This window comes from Microtus pennsylvanicus, chromosome 7 (genome assembly GCF_037038515.1).
Source record: "Microtus pennsylvanicus isolate mMicPen1 chromosome 7, mMicPen1.hap1, whole genome shotgun sequence".
NCBI lineage: Eukaryota > Metazoa > Chordata > Mammalia > Rodentia > Cricetidae > Microtus > Microtus pennsylvanicus.
In genome coordinates, this window is record NC_134585.1 from 35,432,928 (window position 1) to 35,457,274 (window position 24,347).

At 47.3% G+C, this 24,347-nt stretch overlaps 1 protein-coding gene across 2 annotated transcripts in view; it reads right to left on the minus strand.

Moving 5' to 3' along the window:
• The window catches only part of Arhgef4 (Rho guanine nucleotide exchange factor 4), a 143,144-nt gene that overhangs the window by 118,686 nt on the left and 111 nt on the right, over window positions 1-24,347 (minus strand). The gene's annotated exons all lie outside the window — the stretch shown is intronic.

Sequence of the window (24,347 nt, forward strand, 5' to 3'; positions counted from 1 at the left end):
GCCCTAGGCAGTGCCACCTGTGGCCATCACGCCACCAAATGCCCTACCCTTGTCCTAGCTTCGATACAGCTGGCTTCGCTTTTTCTGACCACAAGAGGTGGACTGGAGTATTGAAGAATAACTGAAATTATTCATGTCCCAGTTAGTTCTACCCTTTGAAGCTAAAGAGAAAGTGGCCAGTGCCAACCCATTCCTTCATATGTCATGGGAGTCATGACAATGGCAGTATTTGCTGCAGCCATAGCAACAACTGAGAGACCTACAGTAGCTGCATCTTACTGATGTGAAGAAGAGGCTCAGAGATCTTTCACCTTATTCTCTAGTGTGTAGGTGTGTCCATGGCTTGGGAGTGTGGAGGCCAAAGGAGGGCATCAGATACCCTGGTCCCTCAGTCTCCATCTCACGGCTTTCAGACAGGGTCTCTCTCTCACAGGGCCTGGATGTAGCCAGTTTTCTAGTAAGCCTGGCTGGCTCCCAACCCCCAGTCAGCCTTTCATTCCTTACACCAACATGGGAATTACAGACACACATGGCCACACCCAGCTTTTACATAAGTCTGGGAATCTGAAGTCAGGACGTCATACTTGCTCATGAGAGCTCTTATCCACCGAACCATCTCTCCCCAGCTCTGTTTTATCTTTTGAAAAACAGTTTCTTACTGAGCTTGAAGCTTGCTGATTTGTCTAGACTGGTTGGCCAGCAAGCCCCACTTATCCTGCAGTCTCCTGTTCCCCCAGCCATGGGATTATAGGCATGCACCACCATGCCTGGCTTCTAAGTCTGACTTTTTTTTAAAATTAATGTGGGTTCTAGGAATCAAACTTGTTTCCTCATCTTGGCTTGGCAAATACTTCACCAACTAAGACATGGAGATGCTTTAATAACCAGCAGAGAAAGGACTAATTCCCTTTACTAACAAGGTGAAATGACTGAACTGGGCACCTGCGGGTTCTTCCAAAGCAGAGTCTGCTGCCTGCTGTGTCTAACCTTCCCTGAAGATACAAAAGCCCTGACACATTGTTGCAGTTGATTGCTTGCATCAAAGTTGACGCCAACTACAGGCTCCCTCCTACTGGGCTCTCTTGGGGAGCTAGAACTGCTGGTGTGGCTAACAAAGTCTGATCTGAAATCACAGCTGAGCGGCTCCCATTGCGGGGTTGTTCTTTGAGGCACTACTGAGCAAGGGAAGAAGAATGAGCCTCATAGCCAGAAACAAGGTCGCTCTGTTTCCTTTGCTCCAGTAGCAGGGGCGAGTTAAGTGACTTTTCCTTCACAGGCGCTCTGAGGGTCTTTTCCCAGGATCTGGGCGAGCAGGGCTCAGTTTGCTAGGATGCTGGCGTGAGTCAGTTTCTCGAGTCAGGATTTAGAGAATGTAACACATGAACAGACAGATGTCAGGAAACTTTGGAAAACACCACAAAGTAGATTTTTGTTTTCACTCTATAGTCTTATTGAAGCTTTTATTCATGAATGGGGTTTTGGCATTTGTTTTGTGTTCCAGACATAAGACACTGAGGTTTAGAAAAGTCTCCTGTAGGCTGGGAGATAACTTAGTGGGAGGGTGAAGCATCTGGTGTGTGTGCATGAGGATTTGAGCTTAGTCCTCAAATCCACACAAAAAAAGGAAAGTGGTCCAGTTGTATGCACCTTAATCCCAGCACTGAGGAGGCAGAAAAAGGGAATGCCTGAGACTCACTGGCCAGCCAGTCTGAAAAATTAAGTGGAAGGTGTCTGAGGAACAACAGCTGAGGCTGACCTTTGACCTCCACGTCCATATGCACATACACATCTATACAATACACCGTCTTTATCTAAGGCAACAAACAAGGCCACAGAGTCTCTTCCTGGTCCCCATTTCTGAACAGCATCCTGGAGCTGGGAACTGGGACAGGTTCCACTTCAGCTGAGTGGTCTCCACCCCTGCCACGATCGTTTCTGCTTATCTACTTTGACACGCCCATCCTTCCTTCTGAAGTGCCTGCCCCTTTTCGTCTACTCAGCTCTTCCAGAGACCCTGCTCCACTCTCCAGGGCTGCATCTCACTCAGCTCGTCGAAGAGCTAGACTAGTCTTTACCTGCTATGAGCTGGGGAGGAAAGGCCACACCAAGTGGGGGAGAAAGCCTCAATGATTCCTGGAAGGCACCGTGTGGTAAGCCTCCTTTCACTGAATAACGGAGGAGGAGGAGTTTTTGCAGAGGTACAGAACCTTTCACATGCCCCGGAATTCCTCTTCAGCGGAACGTTCCCAGAAGGGTAACTAATAGCTCCCAGCTGCTGCCAGGCAACGCGAAGGCCGAATGGCTCCCGCTCTGGGCTGCCAGATTAGCTTGCTGAGAGCGAACCTTCTTCAGGCTTTCGGTGCACACTCACTGAGGCTGCCGAGAAGCCGTGCCGCCCACAACTGGAGCCTCTGATCTGGAGCGAAAGCAAGCATACACAAAGCATTCTGTCCCCTTCCCCTCTAAGCTTCGCAACAGTAAGACATGGACCTTACCAGCCTAGGAAGGACTATAAATACAGCTTCTTCGCACCTTACTCCACCAGGAACAACACATTCCCCGGAGCTCGCCTATGCACCCTACCCGCCTACCCACCTACTTTCCTTCCCTACTCTCATTGGCTGGGATGTAAAAGCTGTTGTTGGGGCTGGGGACATAGTTTGGTTGGTGCTTTCCTCATATGGGGAGTCTGAGGACTCAAATTTGATGCCCGGAAGACACAGGCACACACAAAGTCAGGCGTGGTGGCACACATTTTGTAATTCCCTGCACTGAGGACTCTGAAACTGGCAGACAGATCCCTGAGGCTTGCTGGCCCGTCGGCCTAGCCTACTTGGTTAAGCATTAGGAGAGCAAAAAGGTCTGCTTCAAAAGACAGGTTCAACAGTGCCCAAGGAGAGCTACTTTCTATACTGACCCCTGGCCTATATACTTATGGGAACACATTTGTACATGTGTGCATGCATTTCCTCCCTGAGATCGCACGCGCGCACACACACACACACACACACACAGAGCCATTGTTCTCTGCTAACTTCCAGGCACTATGAAATTGTAGACTCAGCTCTAAATTGCCATTCCCTCTCTGTTGTTAGAGTAAACGTGACACAGCCTAGAGTCACCAGGGAAGAGCGCTGATACATGGAATTGCCTCCATCAGACTGGCCCATGGCTAGATCTGTGAAGCGCTGTCATGATTGCTAATTGATTTAAGAGGACCCAGCCCACTATGAACATCATCGCTAGGTAGGTGGGTCTGGGCTTCGTAACAATTAGCTGAGCACAGGCCAGAAGGAACAAGCCTGTAAGCGGCTTTCCTCGTGGTTCCTGCCCTGACTTCCCTCCATGATGGACTATGATGTGGGACCGTAAGCCAAGTAAACCATTTCCTCATCGAACTACTTTTCATAATATCGTCAATAGTAATAAAAATAAGAATAAAAATAAAACCTTCCATATGTCAGGCAGGACCAATCACCCAACACCATCACCTCCCCAGAGTAGGGACCAACTGCCTACGAGGATTCCTTGCTTATCTTGTGATGTTCCCTCATCTGATCAAAAAGGGCACTATCCCCACCCAGCCAGGGGAGGCAGAACCCAAGGCTTTCTTGTCCATCCACATGCTAAGCACCACCCAGCCCATGGTGCTTTTCCGGCAGAACCTTTCTTGATGCCAGAAAGACCTTCCTAAGTCTCAAACCTGGCAGTTTTCCTATCTAGCCTCATTCAGTTGATACCCGTAAACTGCTTCCTTGAGATAACGCAATTCATGACTCTCCTAGTTATGGTTTTTATTGCTATGACGAAACACCATGACCAAAAGCAAGTTGGGGAGGGAAGGTGTGGTGACATTTTGTTTGTGCTGGAACAAATAAAGCTTGCCTGAAGATCAGAGTGCAGAGCTAGCCACACAAGTTAGCCATACAGGCCAGGGAGTGATGGCACACACCTTTAATCCCAGCACTGGGGACACAGAGGCAGAGGGATCTCTGTGAGTTCAAGGCCATCCTGGACTACAGGAAATTGATCCGGCCTAAAAGAGAAACAGACAGATGGTGGTGGCTCACACCTTTAATCCAAGGACTTGGGAGGTGAAGTCAGGAAGGAATATGGCTGGGTGGAGAGAGAAATATAAAGCAGGAGGAGACAGGAGCCCAAGAAATTCAGTCTGAGGCTTCGTAGAGATGGCATTCAGTCAGAGGACTTGTGGAGACAGGATCTTACCCCCTCGGGTCTGAGGAGTTTTTAGAGGTAAAAACTAGTTAGTGGCTGGTTGTTCTGCCTCTCTGATCTTTCAGCTTTTACCCCCTAATATCTGACTCTGGGTTTTATTTATTAAGACTAATTAGAGTTTGTGTTATAGAAATGGCTTACTTGGCTTACATTTCCACATCATAGTCCCTTCATTGAAGGAAATTAGGACAGGACAGGGCCAGAACCTGGAGACAGGAGCTGATGCAGAAGCCACAGAGGGATGCTGCTTATTGGATTTCCCCTCATGGCTTGGGGGATGGCACCATCCACAATGGGCTGGACCCTACCCTATCAATCACTAATTAAGAAAATGCCCTGCAGTCAGATCTTATGGGGACATTCTCTTAACCGAGATCCCCTTTCTTCAGATGACTTTAGCTTGTGTCAAGTTGACATAAAACTAGCCAGTACAACAACGCTCCAGGATGACCATATGTCTGAGACCCAGAGACAGAGTTACCTCTCATGAGAATGGGGACTTTATGACTGAGGTTCCTGAAATGGAAGATGAGCCTGGATACCTGCAAAAATCCCTAGAGGGCAGATGAAGAAATGGAAGTGGGAAGACATGAGAGGATTCAGCCATACACGGAAGCCCATCCGTGGTCAGTAGAAAATGAACGTGGCAGGAAGTGGATTCTCCCTCAGAGCCCCACAGATGCCTGGACTTTACACTTAAAACTTCAGAGTTTTACCCTTCAGAGCGGCTAGAGAATACGTTTGTGTTGTGTGGCATTGCTTCATCTGTAGTGGTGTGTTCTAGCAATGACAGGAGAGTGATATAGTCTTACACAAAATCTGTAAAAAAAAAAGTACACAACAGAATGCATGTATCTGACTCCTGCCTGCCAACATCACCTCTATACTGTTGTGTACAATGCCCCAAATGTATAAAATCCTTTGCTTCTATTCCCTAGAAATGCAAGATTTGTCATATCTAGAATATCCTTCCTTCTTTAATACCCAGCCAAGTGACAGTAAAGTTCTAGTTCTCTGGGAAACCTGCCACCACAGCCAATATCCAATGCCCAGGGTACATGACTGTTATATACAGATTTTCTCTGAGTGGAAGCATTCCATCCAGGAGAGAAAATCTTGAAGACTCCAGAAGTTTGGGAGTGGAGATATGGGCTTAATGGTTGAGTGCACTTGCAAGTTTTCCAAAGGACCAGAGTTTGGTTCCTACCTCCAACATTGGGTGACTCACAGTTATCTGTAACTTTAGTTTCAGGGGATTGGTACCTTTTTCTGACTTCCATATACAGGGCACACACACAAGCGTGCACACACACAGAGATTTAAAAAAAAGACAAATTTCTAAAGGGGGGAGGTTAAGATTTAAGAAGTAAACAATGCTTAAGTCTCAGGAAGTCCCTGAAACTGACCAGATGCACAAGGCCTCTTCCTCCCTAATGTTACATAAGTAACAAAGAGAAGAGACTCTGCAAACTGGTGAGCTGCCTGCAAGTCACGCATTAAGTTCCAAGGTTGCAGCCTTCATGACTCACTTCCCATTCTGGATTGGGTTTTCAGTGGCACGGCTGCCCTTGAGTCACCCTTGCTTCTGTAAGTAACACCCATGCTCCTGAAAGTAACCCCAATAAGTTCACTGGGTCACCAAGTTGGACTCTAGTGGTATCATTAATTTGGCCTGTCATTAGTGTCCCATCTAGAATGAATAGACTTGTTTACATCTCCCCAGAAAAAGTCACACAACAGTGACCACCTGCTGTCTCGAGTTACTCTGATTTTATTTTTATCAAAGCCTTTTATATTGGGACATTCCTGGTAGAGTAATGATGTGTGTGTGTATGTGCGTTTATGTGTGGGCATGTACATAAGTACATGTGCTAACTTTTTAGATGAAATCATGAGAACTGTCTTAATGGTTTGAAGAACTGATGAATTAAATATCTTAACGATTGATAGATAGTAGAAACTATACGAAGTGGAGCCTGGTTGGAGGAAGTAGGTCACAGGGGTGTGTCTGTAAAGGGCGCACCTGGCCTGGGTCCTCCCTGTCTTCATTCTGCTTCCTCAGAGCTATGACCCAAACAGCTTGCTTCACACCAGCCTTGTCATGAGGGACTGAAATCAGGAGCTAAAGTGAACCCCTCTCCCCGGCACTTGGCCACAGCTATGGAAAAAGCAATAAATAATGTAAACAATTACTAGTGTGATGGCTAGTCTTGGTTGTCAACTCAACCACAGATGGAAGCAAGTCCAAGAAGCTGGCTACACCTATGAGGGATTATTCTTGATTGGATCATTTGAGGTGAGAAGATCTACTGTAAGTTCAGATCATCTGAGGTCAGAAGACCTATCTGATGTGGGATTCCCCTCTGTATGCTGTGAATACCATTGGTTAATAAACTGTCTTGGGCCTGTGCAGGGAATAGAGGTAGGCAGAGAAAACTAAACTGAATGCTGGGAGAAAGAAGGGTAGAATCAGGGAGAAGTTTGTCTTCTGGCGCAGGAGACAGACGCCAGAACTTTACCTGGTAAGCCACAGCCTCATGGCAATACACAGATTAATAGAGATGGGCTAATTTAAGATATGAGTTAGCCAGAAATGTGCTTAAGCTATGGGCCAAGCAGTGATTTAATTAATATAGTTCCTAGTGTGTGGTTATTTCGGGACTGAGCAGCTGGGAACTAACTAGCGGCCTCCTTACAATACCCACCTTAAATTTGGGCTACCCTTTTGATGACAGCCTAATGAAAGGACACAGAAGAAGAAAGCTTTTGTTTTTTTGCCTGCTTGCCCTTGCTCTCACAGACAAATTCATCTATCCTGCTCCTGAGGCATTAATTTGCTGCCATTAGAACCTACGACTTTGGGATGTGAATGAATCCTGAAGACCAGCTGAAACATCCAGCCTTGTGGATTAAACAGCTGTTGGGTTCCTGGCAGACAACTATTGTTGAACTAGCTGGACCACAGACTATAAGCTGTTCTAATAAATCCCTTTATCTATCTATATCTATATGTGTGTGTGCACGTGTGCATAGATAGATAGACAGACAGACAACAGACAGGTGGATCTGTAGATTCATTGTATCAGTTCTGTTTCTCAAGAGATACCCAACTAATATACCTGGCATCTGTAAGAGTCTAGGTTCAATCTCCAACACACACAAAAAATTCCTCATGGAAGTTCCATCTCCAGGCAGAGAGGGAGTAACCACACCCACCCTGTCTCTCTGCTGAGCAAAGTTATGAAGCTGAGGAGGCAGAGGAATGTATAAACCCACAGAAAGAATAGGTGGATCTGATTTTCATCCCTGTGATCTCTTGCGTCTCAACAGAGGTCACAGCTGAAATTAGAAAATATTTTGAAGCAAACGGATATAAGAATAAAGCATATGAAAAAGAGCCAGAGCCAGTGAGAGGGTTCAGTTGGTAAAGGGACTTGTTGCCAAGGCTGAAAAACTGAATTTGTTGCCAACCAGGGTAGAAGAAAAATCAACTCCCAAAAGTTATCTTATGACCTCCGTACTCTGTGGCACACACATATGCACACACATACAGTAAATAAATGTTTTTAAAAACAAGAAGCCATAACCACTGATATCACAGATCTAAAAAGAATAATAAAGCTACATTATGAATGTATCTCTACCCATGACTTTAATTACTTAGATGAAGTCCTACTTAGTAGTCACAAAGATAACATAGCTGTACCAACCCACACAGAGGTACATGTTATATATAAATGGACATTACAAAACAGCACCATGCCCAAACAGTTTCACCAATGAAGTAGAGTGAACATTTAAGAAACAAATGATACCAATTCTTTAGAAATCAGAAGTAGAGAAAATAGTACCTAACATCCTTTGAGGTCAGCATTACAAAATCAGAAAAGATATGATCATAGCCAGAGACCATTGCCTTCCACATATACAGAAGTCCTCACTAAAAACTAGCAAATTAAATCCAATAATGTATAACAGGAATTATATACCACAACTGAGTGGGATCTACCTCAGATATATAAAGCTGGTTCGATATCTAAAACTCAAGTAGTATAACCATCATATCAATAGGCTGGAGAAGGGAGACCAGATGACCATATCAGTGGATCCAGAGAGAGGGAGTATTTGACAAAATTTAACATCACTTCAAAGTGGAAACTCTCAACAATCAGAACACAGGCATTTCCCTTAAACCTGATGAAAAACAGACAACAACAAAACAGCTACAGACAACCCACAGATAACATCACATCTTTTGGTGAGAAATTAGCAGCTTTACTCCTGAGTAGAATGCTGTCATGTCAACGGTGCCCACACTTCCATTCCTACCCACTATCATATTGGAGATTCCAGCCAATGCAACAGGGTAAAGAGAGGAAATCAATCTTATAGAAATGGAGAAGCATGGACTAAACCCCTTTCCACAGCTGTCATGATGGTTTGCACAGGAATTCCCAAAAATACTAGGCAAAGTTTCCAAATAAGTGAGTAATGAGATACATAGCCAACAAATAAAACTAAAAACAAAAATAAAACCCTATGTATTGGTATCAATATACAACTGGATATGGACACATAAAGAAGAACATTTGGGATAGCTACCAGAAGCTAAGTACTTGGGCATAAACGGACAAAATGGTGCCCACCCGTCATGGTCTCCTTCCCAGTCTCTCCATACGTTCCCAGAGCAACAGCTCCAGCTATGGCCGTTGGTTACACCTCCCCATCCCCCTCTTCTGCTTCCATCATGGATCCCTTTCCCAGCAAGCGCTTTTACCTAGGGGGTAAGGGAGGTCAAAACAAGATCTAGATGGCAATAATAACTCCAGCATTTAACAGGGCTCCTTAGCCGAGTTTGGGATGTTATAAACATCAGTTTGTTTTTCTATGTGTTTGCTGCTTCTATTATTTGAAACCAAACCCCAGGTTGTGGTAAATAACTCTGTGCACTGCATAAGTTAGAACGACTTTCTGTGCTTTAAATAAAGTTTACCTGTAAACTTACAAAGTCGCATAGTTTAATGGTATATGCACAGGCAATACTAATTCATCGTATTATCCTAGGTATGTATTTTGGATTCATCTTTCCTTTATTATGGTGGCACTGAACAGCATTGTTTTTTCTAATCCAACAACTGCCATCTTCATGGCAGTTGACATCAGATGGGCTGTGTCTGCATATAAAAGATCGTCACGACTGGCTTTATTAGTTGTTGGTGTTCCTTTATAGAAGGAGGGGGTAAGGAGGGTCATGGAAGCCTCACCTGAATACCCAGTCATCCTTCCAGTCAGTTGCATACAATGCTGTCCTGATTGCATAGAGCCTCACAGTGTGGGAGAGGAGCCAGAGCATATAGAGTATAGCCTAGGGAGCAGGGGCTCCCACCCACAAAAGTATGAGGAAGCCATGAGCCATGCCGGGTGCAGACTGCCCAGTAAAGCTGCTTTTGTGGTACCCATACCTCTTTTGTCAGTAACTCCACACCTATGCTCTGTGAGTAAGCCCAGTAACTCACTGGTCCTCAGGCTGAACTTTGGTGAAATCAGATTTTGTTTTATCATTGGGACCTTATCATTACCCACCCACCCCCAGGATAAAGCTCTCAGAAAAGATGGCAAATTTGTTAATGTCCCCATAGCTCATAGAATAAAAAAAAAACAGTAAGCAGAAGAAAATAAGTAGGCTGTAATAATGGGAATTCATTTAATATTTTTGAGATGGGGTCTCATTATGTAACCCTAGCAGTCCTGGAATGCACTATGTAGCAAGGCTGTTTTTGAACTCACAGAGGTCCACAGGTTTCTGCCATCCAAATACTGAGATTAAAGACACGTGTCACCATACCTGACTAAGAATGAAAAAATTTTTAGTAAAAAGGGAAAATATTTAGATGGTGGATATTTTTTTCCAGAATGAAAAAAGAAACTGAATCATTTAAGCAAGTTACAGAGGTCTGAGAAAGTCACACAAAGAATGAGACTTTATGTATATGAAATTAAAATTTCTAAGGTTAAAATATGAAATGTTGGCTTAAATCAGTGGAATTAATGTTCTGCTCTTCTTAATAACAAGGAGTGGCTTAAGGAACCAAAATGTATATTTAATCAAAATTTCTTTAAACGCGTTTAGGATTTTTGCCTAAACTTAACTATTTCACATCAATTAAAAGAACCGGAAGCTGATCTTCTGCATATTATATAACTGTATGTGGAGGTCTATACTGACATAGTCAAAGGGGTCAAAAAAAATAGGACAATGCTTTGCCTATTGCCCACTGTGCTGATTTGAATGAAAATGACCCCGTATGTCCACAGGGAGTGGCACTATAAGGAGGTATAACCTTGTTGGAGTAGGTGTGGACTTATTGGAGGAAGTGTGTCATTGGGGGAGGGCTTTGAGGTCTCAAATATCAAGCCAGGCCCAGTGTCATGCTCTCTTCCTGCTCTCTGCAGATCCAGATGTAGAACACTCAAGCTCCTGCTCTACCACATCTGCCTGCATGCCACCATGCTTCCCACTGTGATAATGGACTCAACCTCTGAACTGTGAACCAGACCCAATAAATGTTTTCCTTTATAAGAGTTGCTGTGTCACAGTGTCTCCTCAGAGCAATAGAAACCCTAGCTATGACACCCCCGCAAGGTCAACTAAGTCCCAGGAGACTGTGGGGGAACCTCTTTAAATGTCCTGTAACTGTAGTGAGCCATTTATTCTCTTGTGGAGGAGATATGAAGACCCCACCTAGAGAACTCTACCTGGGGCCCAGTCTATGAAGAATAGTGTCAACATAGAGGAAAAAACTTTGTTCGATGTTTCCAAGTGAAGCCATGTTTTGAGACAGGATTTCTCTGTAGCTTTGGAGCCTGTTCTGGAACTCGCACTTGTAGACCAGGCTGGCCTCAAACTCAGAAATCCAGCTGCCTCTGCTTCTGCCTCCCGAATGCTGGGATTAAAGGCACATGCCACCACCACCCGGCTTAGATACGTTTCTTTAACATTCTGAGAGACACTTGCCAGACATTAGACTTAAATTAGACAACTGTTTCTCAGTGATAATTTTTTTTCTTATAAGAAAAAGATAGCCTAGTTATAGAACTTCAGACATTGGCTCACTGAAGCACCCATCTATAAACTGAGATGTCAGGCCTACTAACTGTTCCGACCTAAAGACTAAGTGACGGCTGTTGAGTTTCTTTCCCTGTCTAGAAGCCAGCAGGGAAGGACTTCACACTGACTCTAGTCATTCCAACAGCAATCAAAGGGCCTGAAAACAGACCTTAGCTTCAGCCAGGACTGGAACTAAAGGGAAACAGAAGAGGAGCCAAAGACTCGATTGTTCTGTGAGCCCATCAAGAGACCCTACTGGACTTTGTACATTTAAAACCCACCCTCTGTCCTGGCTTCTAGGCCTGGCCCAGGACTCATCATGCTAACGACTCTTCTTTGCCTTCTCCCTAACATCTCTTTCTAGGCATCAGTCAAGGACTTCATTTCCCCCCTACAGCAGGCTGTTGTGCAAACAGAACTATTGATGAACTTATGGAGTCATGGTGGTTGGAGTAAGAATGGCCCCCATAGGCTCATAGGTTTGAATGCTTGGTCACCAGGGAGTGGCACTATTTGAGAAGGAGTAGGAAGAGTAATGGTTTTAACTGGAGTCAGCGTGGCCTTGCTGGAAGAAATGTGTCACTGGGGATGAGCTTTGAGTTAAAATGGCCAAGTCAGGCCTGATCTCTGTCCCCGCCTACAGATCGGGATGTAGCTCTTAGTTCCTTGAGCATCACATCTGCCTGCCACCACGCTTCCTATGATGGTAATGGACTAAGCCGCTGAAACTGCAAGCAAGTCCCCAAGCAAATGCCTTCTTTTATAAGAGTTGCCTTGGTCATGGTGTCTCTTTACAACACAGGGTCTTTTAGATAAACCTAGTGCAGGGTTACCCTGACCTCCACACCTGACAACCCCATTCAGCTGAAAGACGACAGATTGGTCGTCACCCCAATTCCACAATGGCAGTTAGGGTTGCCTCTTAGAGGTGGGAATGATGGAACAGGAGTTTAAAATGGAACTAGCGTGTCTAGAGTGAAAAGACCCCCAAGAAGAGTAGTCATTTTGTCTCTTGACTGAGAGCCAGGAATGTGGGTAGGGTCTCCTTGGCAGGCTCATCCTCACCAGAGGCCAGAGATGACAAAGATGTTTTGTGGGCTCTGAATTCTGATCTGACTTCTAAGTGATTCTAAGTTTACCCTTAAAGAGGGGTCATATCATGGTGAGAAGAGTAGCAATGAAGGCCTGTTAAGAGAAATCTCCTGGCCAATAGAATAGAATCTCTGGCCTGGTAGAGACCTAACATTCCGGTTGGGTTAGGTCAATCGTCTAGCAAAGGGACACCCCTCAGCTCCCTCAGGAAAGCAGGATCACCCTAAGCCATGCTAAGTAGACAGCTAGATTAATTCATTCTTGAGGTTAGGGACTTGCCCAGGGACTCACTGAAACCACTGTCACCGAAGAATCTTGTCACTTACTGTTACCAGAGACTCCAGGAAGTCTGCTTAGGCTAGCCGGGTTCAAAGGAGTGTTTGGACGTAAGTGAAACCACTTTGTGTAACTTGGAAACCATGCATACACTTGGAAGGATGTAGGGCTTGCACGATAAGGAGCCAGCAGCAAGGCGGCTCCGATATAAGCCAAGCCTAAGGCGGGCTCTGGTATGTTAATGAACCAACTACAAGATAACCCAGTATGTTAAAGAATCAACCCTAAGCCCAGATAGCACAAAGCTAATGCCCACTGGGACAATGGCAGCGACAATGGACCTTTGGAGGCGGGCCCAGGGTGGCACTGCCGTGCTCCTGAGACATGGTGTTTCAGGCTGATGTGCTGGTCCTCACAAGCAACGGGACTAGCCCCCATCTGACCCTAGCTCCTGAGACTGTCAAGTTTTCCACACCCTTGCGGAATTCCCACACACCTGTCTGTCATGGAATTCTAATAAGTGCCATCCTCCTGGCGTGCCTCAGCTGAGGGACCGCCCTGCAGACACAGAGCAGTTCGAACCCAACCCCAAAGTGCTCTCACAGGAGAGAGAGAGGATTCCCTAGAAGACTGCAGCATTCCTCACCTGGTTACACGAGACTACATGAGAGACTACCGTAATGTTTCTAATGGCCCAGTATTGAGAGGAACGGTTGCATGTCTAAACCAAGCATAGTCAAAAGGCAAATCTCCTGCAGACATCCTAATTGCCAACTGCCTTACAGGCCACTGGCCCCACTAGTCGCAAGGGGGAAAAAAACATAATAAGAGGGGAAATTGCTTGAGGGGTTATTTTTTCTTTTGTGGTCCTTTATGGGACACACTGAGGTTTTTTTTTTTTTATTATTACTTAAGGTCTCGGGAAATTTCTCTTGGGAAATAAAAATCAGACACTCAGAGGCGGATTCTCTAGATAGGGTACTTGCCATTTTCTTTTTCAACTGGGAGAAAGGGGGAGAAGAAAGGAGGAAGGGATGGTGAAAGAGGGAGAGCCGCACAGGTGAGTGTTGCCTGAATAATGGCTAAATTCAGCACCAGGAATACACACTGAGCCACCTATCCAGCTCCATTCACCGATTTTGAAACAGGGTCTCAGCCCTTCAACTGGAGCATGAGGATTCGGCTAGGTGGGCTGGTCAATGAGCCTCAGGGATCTGCCTGTCTCTGCCTCCCTTGTAACTGTGGTTATGAGCACTCTCCATCATATCTGATAGGGTGGTTTTCAAGTGTATGTGTGTGTGTGTGTGTGTGTGTGTGTGTGTGTGTGTGTGTGTGTGTGTGTGTGTTTGTGGGGGGGGCGGTTCTGAGCATTTAATCCAGCATCTAATTTATGTGGTAAGCTCTTTACCATCTGAGCCATCTCTTCAGCCCTTGGCACTTACTTTTAAAGAGTTACGATTTATTGAACTATAATTCACATATTGAACAAATCGCCCATTTCCAGAATTAACTGTTTTAAGTTGACAAGCTCGTGCAGACATTTCCTTAGTCTGCTTTGGAACATTTCCATTCTCCCCCAGAGAAATCTCCCACTGACTAGCCGTGGCGCCTACCGCCGCTCTCTCCTAACACCTAGACCTAGTCTGCCTTTGTGTTTGGTCTCTTCTGGAAAGTTTCTATAAAAGGACCTACACATGCTGTTACTGGCTCCTGTCTGCAGGCGGTTATTTTGAGTCTCACATCAGTGTTGATTCATGTGTCAACTCATTCTGTTGCTAAACAGGATTCCATTGTATGGAGGTGCCACAATCTGCTTATCTTCTCACTGCTCAGAGATACCTGCGGACCTGGGAGATGGCTCAGTGGTTAAGACCACTTGCTGTGTACACACGAGGACCCGAGTTCAAATTTCCACCTCCCATTTAAAAGCCTGGCATGGCTACAAAGGGTCCTGCACTCCCAGTGCTGAGGTGGCAGAAACAGGAGGATCCGAGGACCTTTCTGCCGGTAACCTAGCTTCAGGCTCAGTGAGAGAGCCTGTGTGAAGGGATCACGTCAAAGAATTACAGACACCTGACCTGAGCACACATGTACACATACCACACACACATCAAAATGCACACAAAACACACCTGAGCTCTTCACAGTTTGGGGCTCCCCTTGCTGAAATAGCTTTAAGTATCCAGGACTGAGTCCCTGTGGCCATATGATTTCAATTCTCTTGGCTAAATGTACCGGAGGAGATCACTTGGTCAAGCGGCAACTTTGTATTTAGCTGGTGAGCTGTTTTGCAAAGTGCAGGAGCCCTCTTACAAAACCCAACAGGAAAGTGCAAGGCTCCTATAACTGCTGGTGTCTTCATTACAGCAGTGACAAGAGGACACGGAGGGTGTCACCATAATTCTTGTATACATGTCCCAGTAACTTACAACAGCGAAGGCATCTCTCTGTGCATTTATTAGTCATGTGTGATGTCATTGCGGAAGTATCTTCTTTTAAATTGACCTATGTGGCTTATACTCTGGGTGCAAGTCCCTGTCAGACATATCATTTGAAAAGATTTTTCTCCCTCTTAGTGGATTGTCTCTTAAGCCTTTTCATAGTATTTTGTGTACTGCGTACTTTTAAAATTCAAGCCTGTTCCACAACAACTTCATTTATATTTTCGCCCCTTCTGCTTTTGTGTCCTACTATCCAAAAGCCATGTGAAACCCAAGTAGCAAATGTTTCACGTTTTGTTCTCAGACATTGGCTTTATTAAGTTTATTTTAGCCATTTGGAGTCACTGAAACTACAAGAAAACTAAAATTATTTTTTTCTAACAGAGACAAAATTTATTGGCATTAAGGAAATTGTATTGAGCAGGGCTGTGGTGGTGCACGCCTTTAATCCCAGCACTTGGGAGGCAGGTGGATCTCTGTGAGTTCGAGGCCAGCCTGGTCTACAGAGCAAGTTTCAAAACAGGCTCCAAAGCTGCATAAAGAAATCCTGTCTCGAAAAACAAAAACAAAAAGAAATTGTATTGAATCCCTGGAGCAGTCTAGGAAGTGCTGACATCAGTCCTGGAGCACTCTAGGCAGGGCTGAAACTGGCCAGTGGAGCACTCTAGGCAGGGCTGGAACTGGCCAGTGGAGCACTCTAGGCAGGGCTGGAACTGGCCAGTGGAGCACTCTAGGCAGTGCTGAAACTGGCCAGTGGAGCACTCTAGGCAGGGCTGAAACTGGCCAGTGGAGCACTCTAGGCAGGGCTGAAACTGGCCAGTGGAGCACTCTAGGCAGGGCTGAAACTGGCCAGTGGAGCACTCTAGGCAGGGCTGATTTCAGTCCGAGGTGCACCCTCGGCAGTGGTGATGTCAGTCTAGGGAGCACTCTCAGCAACACTGACATATTAACAACATTAAAAGTCCAAATTTAAGCTGAGCGGTGGTGGCGCACACCTTTAATCCCAGCATTCGGAAGGCAGAGGCAGGCAGATCTCTGAATTCAAGGCCAGCCTGGTCTACAAGAGCTAGTTCCAGGACAGCCTCATAAGCTACAGAGAAACCCTGTCTTGAAAAACCAAAAAAAGAAAAAGAAGTTCAAATTTACAAACAAAATGCCTTTTCCATTTGTGTCTTGGTAAATTTCTTTCAGAAAAGCTTAATTATTTCTTTCTTTCTAATGTATAAGTCTTTGAAACTATCCCAGTTTATGTGGTATGGGACTTCCTTAACAGTGGAGCCAAAGGAAGGGAGCACTCATGCGCCCTGACCTGTTGCCATGTCCCCGGCATGGAGAAGGTAGATCTCCTAGGGCAGCCAAGGACAAGAGCAGACGTGCCTGCTCCTGGAAGCTTATTACCTGAACATCCATCCCACGTGCAGCTCACCCAGGGGACAAACTAAAGGACAGACCTGGTTAGCAGACACCAGGAGAGATCCTAGTCCCTATGAAACTCAGGTTCAAGACCAGCCTCGGTATGTGGCACATGATTGACAGGTGGGATAAAAGCTCATGAAGCCAGCACGACACTGCGAAGCAGGCAGGGTGTTCCAGAGAAAAGGCTGAGGCCAGGCTGGGCGGCGCAGTGCATTCAGGGTGGAGCATCTACCTCATGGCAGCAGGAGAGCTGGTACTCCTTATTCAGCCCTGCCCAGTGTTCCGCCTGAGACACTGAATTTTCCATCCCAGTAGTACCGTCCCATTTTAACTGCTGCATGGGGATGCTCAAGGTGGGCCTTGGGATAGGTGCAGGACCCTCCAGGAACTCCTGTGGTTCTGTGCCACCCTGTATCCGTCGGAAAGGCTAGGCAGGGGGTAAGGGCCTCCAGAACTAAAGAATGGAATACACGTGGCATCTGAGGCCTCAACGTGGCCATGGCAACCATGCTGGCAGCCCTGACCTCGAAGCATCAGGCTGGTGACACAAGACAACTCTTTCCTGGAACCTAAGCAGCTTCTCCAGTTGTCCTGGGCAGGCCCAGAAGCCTTTTTGACAGTGCCCCTGCTTCAGAGAATTTCCCCTCTCCAGCTACACGTGTTTGCCTCCGGCTCCCGAGTTCTCAGCTCAGAGAAGCCATGGCCTTAAAAGTTGGTGCCTGTTAACAGTGCATCATGTGGTAACGTAATCCATACCTGACCTGTGCAACCCAGCATATCCCTGAAACACAGGAAGTGTCAGGGCTCAGCCAGGCTTCCAGATATCACTTCCGCTGCCTAATTCCTGCCCAGCCCCTCTAGGGGTCAAGCCCTGTCCTTCTCTGTGCAGAGGATGCCCTTGAGAAACTCTCAAAAGGATACACATTGTAAAAGCGGAAGGATTTGTTTCTCTCAGTATAAAAATGTCATGGGAGATTAGATCAGCATGGATGGAGAGCTTGGCACATGCCCTGTGCCTGTCAGACGCTCCTCCTGGAGTGGCACAGGTATGGTGGCCTATCCAGGCATGTCCAAGCTGCAGCCTGCAGGCTACATGTGACCCAGCACACGTGAGGATAGCAATGTCATATCCCAGTGTCCAAGGCTAGACAGCCCTGCATATAGACATAGACGCTTAAAGCAGTTAAGCGTCTTGTGTAAGTTACTCGATCATGGTGTTGGGATTGGGACAGGGGCTCTCAAGCCTTGCCTTCTAAACAGACACATGAACTCCTGAGTCTCAAAAGATCCAGAAGACTCTTACAAAACCACACAGAGACCCCAAGCAAATCTCTTGGCTCTTGTTCCCAATGGTGGGGACAGAACCCAGGGGCTAAGGCAAGCTAGGTAAGTTCTCTACCTGAGCCACAAGCCCTGCATCCCCTGCTGGTGCTGACTTGGCATGTCTGAGACAGTCATCTGCTCAGGCTTCCAGAAGAGTAAATGATGGTACCAGTCAAAGGGTCACAGTCCCCAGGTGACATTACCCAGCTCAGTTGTATGACACCCACAAGGTGCCAAGCTCTGCTCTGCTGCTTTTTATACAGTCAGGAGGACCCCATTTCACTCTTTCGGCTCAGAGCCAGTCACAGCCTACTCCAGGACTGACAGCATCCCCACATTATCCTCCCAGCGTGGACGTGATCTGTCTGGAAAAACCAGCCGGAGACGCCCTAGCCCCTGCTCTGCGGGAAATGCCAGCTGAGAACACAATCACACCCGCAGCACTTCCTGGGTGCTCATCCCCCTCAGCCTGGAAAGATCCAGCTGCTTGGGAACAATGCTATGCAATTTACTGACCAGATCAGAGCTGGCAGGGATCCCCAGCCTAACAGCTTGCAGGCACACAATGCCAATTACCAGCTATGGAGACAGGCAGGCACTGCTTCTTGGGTCATGTCACAACCCTCCCAGTCCCCAGGCCACCAGAACAGAAAGAAGTCATCCCATTCCCGACCAAGAGCATCCCTCCTTCTCCAAGTACAACTCAAAAGCACAGGTCAGTAGCCTGCATCTCCCAAACCCCAGGTAGTTCATATCCATCTTCCCCACCCACCACCCTGTGGTGCCCATCAGGGGTATTTCCTCCAGCTGAGTGCCACAGGGAAGTTGTATGTTCTGGCAGACTGCAGGCAAGGCCTGCGGTGCATCTACCTGCATTGGGAGAGAAGCCACCCCCCCTCCCCCATACAGCGCACAGACCAGGGACATCCAGGGTTCTCACTGAAAGACTGCACTGCGGGAAAGGAATTGACACTTTGACACTGACACCCGTTCCGCCGCTTCTGTGAGACTGTCTCTCTCCTCGTCTCCGCCCATCTACAGAGAGAGGCCCCAGTTATAAGTTTTAAAGACAGGGCACATCCTTGTGATGTGATGAGGTGTGGATGTGTCCCCTGTGAGGGCTGCCTATCATGTTCCATAATCTATCACCATCCCACACACACGCAGCTGGGCTCAGTGGCTTCACACAGCGAGAGTCTTGTATCCTTGCCTCAAAGAGAGGTACTGGGTCAAGTTGACGGCTTTGTGAAACAAGAGAGGTTCCTCAGACTTCAGGATGAAAAGAAAGTGGGAAGCTCAGAAAGGGACAGTATCCAGCAGGCGCCACCAGAGCAACTGCCGGGGTGGCAACACTGCCCAGCTGGTCAAGCTGTCCCTAGCTGCGCAGGGAGGTACAGGGACACCGTTTTCGTGAGTTGTTACCCACACCAGGGTGGGCTTATCAGGGATGGCTTTTAGTCATTCACACGTCTGTAAGCAACATCCTACAGACAACCCCAGTAAGATCCCTGGTTCACAAGGCTGGACGAGGGTGGGATCGTTTCTTGTGGTCTGTCAGCTCATTAGGGTCCTATCTGGGGTGAAGAGATGTTGTTTGAACTCCTGGAGTGTGAGGATCCATTCGCTGCAGTTCTTCCCCTCTCACAGATGCCCACAGGCTCCCCCTTGAGTCCTCACCTCACCAATTTATAGTCTCCCACCTGAAGTGAGTTTACATTAAAGTGGGTTCTGGTGGCCTCATGACCTGCTCTCCACCCCCTCCCTGTCTCCCGCCTGGGAGAGTCAGAGAGATGGCTTCAGGCTTGTGCTATGGAATCTCCCCCATGCCCAAAAAGGTCTAAAGAAGAGACCCCACCTGTCACGTGGGCTCTGATGGTCTCCTCAGTGGACTCCTGCAAGCTGTCTTCTTACCGCCATGTGTACACACATACACACACATGCACACACACAACACGTGCACCCAGGCACATTCATGCACACATACGTACACCAATAAAGGTAACTTAAAATTAAAAACAAAACAAAAACCAAAAACTGTATCTGGATCTGGGAACATAAGGACCTAAATTTGGACCCGCAGAACCTACATAAAAATTCAAGCACAGTATAGTATGTTTGTAACCCCAGCACTGCTAAGGGGACAGTGGATACAAGGGGACCACACCCAATACAGACAATCGGTGAGCTCCAGGTTCAAGGAGAAACCAGGTCTCAAAAACTAAAATGGAAAGGAACTAAAGAAGTCACTAAACATTTATTTCTGGCCTACACACACGCATGCACAAGTGTGAGCTTGTGCACATACACACAACACACACACACAAGAAAATGTAAAGCAAAATCTAAACTAGGTCTTGTATACAGTCTCAGCAACAAGAGTGTGTGATACATAGGAGGTGATCAGCAATTATTTGTTGAGAGCTAAATAGTGGTGACGCACACCGTTAGTCCCAGGACTCGGGAGGCAAGGGCAGGCAGATCTCTGTGAGTTCAAGTTCAGTCTGGTCTACAAAACGGGTTCCAGACAGCCTGGGCTATAACAGAGAAACTGTCCTATTTGTTGAGTAGACTCCACTGCCCTTATGCAAGTCCCTGACCTGACTCTGAAGACCCATAGCTTGTTCATGGTGTGTGAGGGGATGGGGTAGGGCGGAGACTGTGCTATAGTTTGGAACAAGACTGTCCACTGAAGTCCATTTTCAGAAAGATTGTCCTTAGATTGGTGCTAGAGGGAGGTGACAGATCAGTTAAGAGATGTGGTTTAGAGAAAGATTTTAGGTCAGAGCCACCTCCTCCCTCTGCCTTTGATGCACTCTCTCTGCCCATGTGCTGTCTCATCATAGCCCCAAAGCACGGGATCAACCCATCATTCATGGAAACCCCTGCACCCTCTGTCTTCAGAACTGACTCTCTCTAGTGTCTTGTTACCATGGCAGGAAGCTGACTTGTACTTCCCTGAATCAGTCCCATAGGCACAGTGTAAATCCTCCAAATGCCTATATATAGAGCACTGCATAGACCTTTTAAGAAATGTTAAATATTGGTTCTGAGCTAACTCCTGATGGCTCTGGTGTCACCAAATTCCACCATCAGGAGTGTAAGGGCTCAACAGATGCAGAGGTATGGCAGATTGCAAAACAGAACCACATCCCGAGTCCACCTCATAGAGACTATCGAAGTCCTGAGCCTGCCCCTACATGGTGACTTCCTCGTTATGAGTGCTCGGCTGTCAAAGGCATAATCAGCGGCTGACAGAAACTCCACCCTGTTCCCTGACCCATCACTTAAGTAGCAAGAAAGGCTACCAGTCCAAAACAGTGACTCACTGCTGATCCTTCATCCGTGGTGACTAAAGGAACACCACCAACCAGGAACTGTCTATTCTGCCTGTTGGGTTTGTGCAGCAGCCATGAAGAACACTGTAGGTGACTGACGAGATGGATGATGACCTGGGTTCAATCCCTGAATCCCATGTAAAGGTGGACAAGGAGACCTGATTCCACAACACATGCACCATGGCATGTACAAGACCATCGTGTGTGTGTGTGTAATTAAAATGGTAATAATAAAAGGAGTCAGTGGGCTGACCTGAGCTGACCTATGGGGATTCCCTCATCACCATGTGGCCTCCATACTGGAACACATGTTATATAATCTCTAGCACTGATACAAAGCTATTTCTTTGATGGAGTCCTCTTGCATGTATCTATATATATGCATATACACAGACATGCCTGGGAGACCACAATCATGCATGTGTCCTGTTGTATCTGTGTGCATAGGAACATACCAAGGTGCATGGATGTGAACAAGCACGCCAGTATACATGTACCATGTGTGTACATGTCCCTTGGAGCATGCTGGTGTGCATGTGTGTGCCTGAGCAACAGTCAACAGATGTCTAGTTATGGCCTACATATAGGTACATGTGTATGTGTGACTAAGTATGCCAGTGTGCGTGCATACGTGTATATACAAGAATGCTAGTGTGCATGTGTATTGTGTAACTGAGCACATTGGGGTGTGTGTGTGTGTACTGTGTGTTTAGTTATACACAGGAGCATGCCTGTATGTATGTACGTGTGTGCATAAGCTTGCTGGTATGCAGGCACAGGTGTGTGTACATGAGCATGCCAGTGTTTGTACCCTATGTGCAAACATACACAAGCATGTTGATAGGTGTGTGCCTGTGTGTGTTCCCGTGTATGCACATAGGTGCACAACACGTCGGTGTCCACACATGTATTCAGGAATCAATAGAAACAGACCACACTCCCGGGACAGGGGTCACACAAACCTTTGCCACCTTGCCCACTAACTCTGTGCCATCCCTCAGCTGAGACCTGTCCTTTCTGTTCCCGAAAGCCTTTTGATGGCCTATGACATCATGTTGTTGGGCCTTGAATAAAAGCAAGTGGCAAGATATCCCAAGTGTTTGACTGTTGTACTAGACAACAGGTCAAGTTTACTGACAGAGATCTACCACTTTGGTGGATAGCTGGGATGTCCAGTTGTAACATTCTAGAGTGCTCCCTTGAAAGAGACATGCATGACTGTGGCCTTGTGAGACAGCACACATCCCTCCTGGTGCCACCAAAGGCTGTGTGCCATGGGAGCCCACAGCAAGAGTGAGCTCTCTGTCTGGTCCACCTGATCTAGACATGCTTACATGCTCATAGCAGACATAAGGGCCACCTGGAGTCTGAAGACGGGCCTAGCAGAAGCCTCATCTACCTGGGCTTTGGGCATCTGAGGCACTGTTTCTCCTGGGACTCAGATTAGCAGTGGCTCTGTTAACAATCCAACTGGAGACACTGAGGTCAACAATCAAGTTCCTGTCCAGATTAATTCCTACAGAAGCCCATTGGAGCCAGTGGTACCCATCACTTCCCACACAACCAGTGTCATGGTGGTAAAACTGTGATATCTGCATTCGCATGTGGCTCTGTAGACTGGACCTGCACAGCCAGAAGTGGCTGTGGTGGCCCTCCAACTTCTCCAAGGCATGGTGACCCTGCCCTCAGTATCCATGGAGTGGGGTAAGAGGGTCTAGGACAGGACAGTGAGTAAGAGGGGAAGGTGGGTACCTTCTGTCCCCAGTTCCCAGGCCTGGCTAACAGGCAGACAAGCCGTCCCAGAGTTGCCAGCAGCCTCTGGTAAGCTACACTCTGCCTGTTCCATGAGCTGGGGCAAGCACGACCTGGAGTCTCTGCCTAGGTGACCTGTCACCTAAACCAACTCTCACTTACTATCGCCTACATTGGTCGTAGGTGGGGAAGAACCAAAGTCCCTGGGGCTCACAAAAACAATACCCAAAAGGTTGCGTAAGAGCCTCACCTGAAAGGAGCAAAATGAATTACCCACACTATTCCAAACAGTAAACCAAAACCCTAAGTGGTTAACTAATTAGTCCAGGACCAAATAGCTTGGGATTCTGTGACAGGATCATTATTCCAAGAGCCTGGATAGCAAAAGCCAAAGCCCGGACAGCAGCCAAGCATGGTCTCCCTTCCTGGCCTCAGTGTGCAACCCTAGAAAGCACCCCCCTCCTCTTATTAGTGTTGAAACCACCTTGGTGGTTACAGGTAAGCCGGTTGCCCTTCCAGATGGCAAAGGCAAAAACTGAGATCAGGGTTCCTTCCAGCAGATCTCAGCCTGGGTCACTTGCTTTCTCCCTCAGAACTTCTCGGGGCTAGGCAATTCTGCCTCACTCTTGGTCATTCCACAGGGCAGCCACAGAGCTGTGACAGTTCCTCCCCAACATCACCTGCTGGCCTGACCCTGGGCTTCCTCCTGCGGGCCTCCAGCTGATGCTTCCGGATTCTTAAAGCCCTGGTCCTGAAGTCGGGACACATTCCCACCTCCCACACCGCTCACCTGGAGGGGTGGAGCTTAGCAACCTGCAGCCAGCTGCCCACCCCGCGATCTCTGTGTAGCCAAGAAAAGTGGTAACATCCCAGTACAGTGGGGTCTCCAGCCCAGGACTCGGCTCCTCTAAGTTCCCACTCTCCTATAGTGTCTTTGGCACTTGCTCACGATGTTGTCCCTGCCCAGATTCTGATACATATCTCCCTCTGATACATTCAACCCAGGTAATAAAATTAGCAACCACTTCCTGGGTAGCTCCAGGCCAACACCAACCAAGGCTGCGAGAAACCCAGAAGCGCCCGGACTCTTGCCAGTCTCTCCAACCAGGTCAAGACGGGCTTCCCGCAGCCCCTCCTCCCCTGAGCGTTCCCACCTCCACCCCCCCTCGCGGTAATCACACCAGGGACACACTTGTGCAGTCCACTGCCGCGGATCCAGAACTTCTAGAAGTTGTGACCGCAGCACAGATCGTTCTTGGGTACCTCGGTACCTCGTAGCCAACCCATAGACAGCCTAGAGCGCGTCTGTTCCCCGCTCCCCGGACCCCGCCAGGACCTCTGCTAGACGCTGCAAGTCCGGCTTTAGGT